The sequence below is a fragment of the Sinocyclocheilus rhinocerous genome, unplaced genomic scaffold (assembly GCF_001515625.1).
Source record: "Sinocyclocheilus rhinocerous isolate Xijiao unplaced genomic scaffold, SAMN03320098_v1.1 scaffold869, whole genome shotgun sequence".
In the NCBI taxonomy this organism is placed as follows: Eukaryota; Metazoa; Chordata; class Actinopteri; order Cypriniformes; family Cyprinidae; genus Sinocyclocheilus; species Sinocyclocheilus rhinocerous.
The window spans coordinates 2,128,127-2,132,900 of NW_015653483.1; the positions used below are offsets into that span (position 1 = coordinate 2,128,127).

General features: G+C 35.5%; 1 protein-coding gene and 1 long non-coding RNA gene across 3 annotated transcripts in view; both read left to right on the forward strand.

Moving 5' to 3' along the window:
- The window catches only part of LOC107716285 (testican-2-like), a 46,714-nt gene that overhangs the window by 25,310 nt on the left and 16,630 nt on the right, over positions 1 to 4,774 (forward strand). The gene's annotated exons all lie outside the window — the stretch shown is intronic.
- LOC107716352 (uncharacterized) lies at positions 1,517 to 2,638 on the forward strand. Of its 2 annotated transcripts, none has more exons than XR_001637196.1 (4): positions 1,517 to 1,617; positions 1,793 to 1,835; positions 1,960 to 2,046; positions 2,309 to 2,638. It is a non-coding gene; the product is annotated as an uncharacterized LOC107716352 (long non-coding RNA). The 2 variants fall into 2 exon arrangements; XR_001637197.1 differs by having other exon boundaries at positions 2,312 to 2,638.

Genomic DNA, 4,774 nt, shown 5'->3' on the forward strand with positions numbered 1-4,774 from the left:
ATTTGCGCCATACTCTTTCTGCAGCTCTGAGCTTAGAACGATGCTCATGGAGATCATCAGATAGCCAAGGGGCAGAAGAGGTGGTACGAGCTGGCCTGGAAGACAAGGGGCAGACAGTGTCTAAACAAGACGTAAGAGTGGAGCAGAAAGTATCAGTAGCACTGTTAACATCAACCTGGGCCTGGGTAACTTTTGAGGTCTGGTACAAATTATGACATAAAAATACATAGGCTATATGCTCATGGATTAATCATTAAAAGATCGCGATCTCGATTCAAACACACGCAATCTTATTGCTATGACGATGATTCCACTACGTATATTAAACATTTGAAATCACAATCACATCGGAATATTTAAACTTGCTTTCGCGCAGCCGCTGATCCAGAGAGAGCAGCGCTCATCATGTAAGCTTTATGTTTGAAACACCTTCACAAACAGTCTACACAGTAGGTTACATTTCTGTGTTGCAAACATTAAATACTAATAACTAAAGTATTGGGATAAAAGTTTATAGTCCGGATATAGCTGATGTTGCAGCAGCCACACATTCAAAATGAGAAACTGACGAAACTGACCCATGTTACGCTTCAAATAAAGATTGTAGGCCTATATGTTACATTATGCCAGTAGGTAGCGTAGGTAGCGAGTTAAAATTTTCAAATATTTTTTTTTACATATTTTTATTTTTAATAGGCTCATTCATAACATTTTAGACTCATTTATAACATTAAATAAAACATTTTGTAAGAAACCTAAGTGAATTAGCCTATATATTATTTTGTTTTTGTCTAATGTTTTGTTTTCAGAATCGTGGGAGAACCATGAGAACCATGATAAAAATCAATTATCCAGAGTCATAGCTTAATAAATAATATCTGGCATTTAACTAATAGCCCTAATAGCCTACTGTTTCTAATAGCCTATTAAAACGTAGACTAGGATGTAAAATGTACAATCTTACAGACTTTATGTAGTACAACAACAAGGATTTGGTACATTTATAATGCATTATAATGCCGCTTCTCATCCAGTGTGCGAAGTTCTGCAAAAAAAACACCCCCACCCCCCCTCTTTTGGTACGTTACGCGATCCATGGTTTGACCAATAACATGCAGGCATTCTAGATAATCAACCATTCGTGGCGCGTGAGAAGGGGGGATCTACAGAGAACAGTCAAAGCATGGCAAATACGCGTACATATTAGGTGTGTTCAACTAGAAGCAGCACTGCGCAGACTGATCGATGTATGACATGAAAGTACCGTGAGAGCGATTCGAAAGCATAAGGAGCCGGCTGCTCTTTATAGCTCTCACTGTACTGTGAGATGTTATACACCGATCGGTCTGCGCAGCGCAAACAAAGCCAAAACTTGGATATTTTAGGCAATATAGAAATCCTGACCAGGATGTGTCCTGGAATGAGGGCACATATGGTCACCCTACCATAGATGCTGCTGTTAATTTGTTTTTATTAAGATTATTATTAACTATGTTTTTGTTTTCTTGTAGATTCAGTTCCAGATAATACAGGATTACCCTACACAAGCTTTGACCACTCCAAAGCTCATTTCTACAGATACGACGAGCAGGTCTCTCTGTGTTTGGAGAGGCAAAGGTAGGAAGATAGCAGTAAAGATATTTCACAATATTACTGTGTATTTCTGATCAAATAAATGCGTACTTGGTGAGCATAAGAGACCTCTTTTAAAAACTTAAAAACTCCAAGCTTTTGAACGGTTAGCTTAGGTGCATCAAAATAATCCTATCATAATTTCTTCTTGTTTTTACAGCTCGTCATTTCCTGGGAAGGACAAAAATAAATTAACTCTACAGGTAAGACAACAGCCGAAGAAGGAATATGAATGTACATTGATTCACTCAAGTAAACCTTCACATTGGTTGCTTTTTCTATTAGAAGCGATGATAAATGTGTTAATTTTATATTATGTTTATGCAGCAGAAATTTGTACGTTGTTCGGTCAGGGCTGAGGTACGACATCTGAGGAAAGTGTTATGTCATCGACTTAACGTGGAGAAACATCAGGTGTGACTTTTTTTTTTCTCTGTCATGCTTTAAGGAGCCTTTATAGTTAGGACCAGAAAGCCACATAATTGTGCAAGTTTTACATCACATTTATTCAGTTCAGTCATTCCTATTTTCAAAATATAAATAAAATAAATAAATAGCTAGTGGTCTCTGGACTACTAATTTAATTCATTATTTGTTTTTAACTATATGCAATTGCAACCTGTTATAAAATTCATTCAGTATACAAAATGGTACATATGAATGTGTTTTTCTGAAGTAGGAAACAAAGAATTCACCCATTTTCTGTTGCTGAAGTCTATCGTTGAGCTTACAGCTGATTGGTCTGTTGTCAGTGAAGGTGATGTGTGGCTTTAGTGCTTCCAGACACTGTGTTAGACAAACAGACAACATATTGATTGTATAAATGCATGTATGATTTGTACATCCCAGTTAGGAGAATTTGATGTTCAGTTCCATAATAGAAAAACAAAAAAAATCAATGTTCAAATAGGATGACCAGCTAAAAATACATTTTTCTAATGGTGAAATGTAATTAGCAAGATTTTAAACTAAACCTCTCATTGTTTTCATTTCCATCCTCCTGCCCTTTTTTCTTCACTCTTCATTGAGAGGAGTGATCGATATACATTAAGGTCAGTAGGATTTTGTGATTTGCGCCATACTCTTTCTGCAGCTCTGAGCTTAGAACGATGCTCATGGAGATCATCAGATAGCCAAGGGGCAGAAGAGGTGGTACGAGCTGGCCTGGAAGACAAGGGGCAGACAGTGTCTAAACAAGACGTAAGAGTGGAGCAGAAAGTATCAGTAGCACTGTTAACATCAACCTGGGCCTGGGTAACTTTTGAGGTCTGGTACAAATTATGACATAAAAATACATAGGCTATATGCTCATGGATTAATCATTAAAAGATCGCGATCTCGAGTTATACACACACAATCTTATTGCTATGACGATGATTCCACTACGTATATTAAACATTTGAAATCACAATCACATCGGAATATTTAAACTTGCTTTCGCGCAGCCGCTGATCCAGAGAGAGCAGCGCTCATCATGTAAGCTTTATGTTTGAAACACCTTCACAAACAGTCTACACAGTAGGTTACATTTCTGTGTTGCAAACATTAAATACTAATAACTAAAGTATTGGGATAAAAGTTTATAGTCCGGATATAGCTGATGTTGCAGCAGCCACACATTCAAAATGAGAAACTGACCTTTGGAACTCATGTTACGCTTCAAATAAAGATTGTAGGCCTATATGTTACATTATGCCAGTAGGTAGCGACCAGTGACTGTTAAAATGCATTTGATGTCTAATTCATTCACTCAAGAGATTCGTTCAAAAACGATCGAATCAAGTTCATTTATTTCAAATATTTTTTTTTACATATTTTTATTTTTAATAGGCTCATTCATAACATTTTAGACTCATTTATAACATTAAATAAAACATTTTGTAAGAAACCTAAGTGAATTAGCCTATATATTATTTTGTTTTTGTCTAATGTTTTGTTTTCAGAATCGTGGGAGAACCATGATCTCTATTCTAAAAATCAATTATCCAGAGTCATAGCTTAATAAATAATATCTGGCATTTAACTAATAGCCTACTATTATTACTGTTTCTAATAGCCTATTAAAACGTAGACTAGGATGTAAAATGTACAATCTTACAGACTTTATGTAGTACAACAACAAGGGTTTGGTACATTTATAATGCATTATAATCAGGGCTGGGAAGGTTACTTTTAAAATGTATTTCACTACAGATTACAAAATACAAGCTTTAAAAAGTAATCAGTAATGTATTTCGTTAGATTACTCAGGTTTAGTAACTTAATCTAAATACTTTAGAATACTTTGAAATACTTAAGCTATGTAACACAAAGGAACATATTAACTTGATGTCTTGTTTTTATGCTTTCCAACTCTAAATAAAAGTGACATCTACCAGTCATAAGATTTGTGTTTTCTTTGCATTTTGTTTTTAACAACATCAGTTTTCCACAGCATTTCTTTTATCAACAACAAAAAAATGTTACGTCATTTAAATCTACCAATCAATATAAATTCAATTTGAATACAATGAATGGGATTCCATGCTGTTTCATACTGCATTCCAAGCTTCAAAACGAATCCAAACACATAATAAAAGTAGCCAAAACAACTGGCACAGTTCTCCAAGTTATACAGTAGATTTGTTTAATGAATGGACCAAACTTTAAGTGATGATAATCCTCTCTATGGAGAAGCGATTGGCACAAAAGAATCGCTGAGTCAAAATTGACAGGGCTCGTTTCCCAAAGCAACAGTCGCAAGCAATGTCGTTATAGTTCAATATTTATCAACCACAGTTCGCTAACGATGCTTTTGGGAAACACACCTCAGATCTATCCAGTTTGTTAACCATTCACACTGGTTTCGTTAAACAAAAGAAATGATTCATTTAAAAGATTGACTCAAAAGAATCATCTGTTCACGAATCGGATCATGAACTCGCATTACCGCACCAAAGATGATCTATTCTTGAACATTTCGAATGAATAAAGACTTCAAGTTCATCTGTAAAGCACACAAAGCTATCGTTTGACTTTATAAACTTTTATTTCATGCATGACCATGTATGCACTCTCACTCAGTGTTGCCAGATTGGATGGACGATTTCCAGCCCAGAAGCTCACAAAAACCCGCCCAAAACTTTAACTGTCAAAATAATGT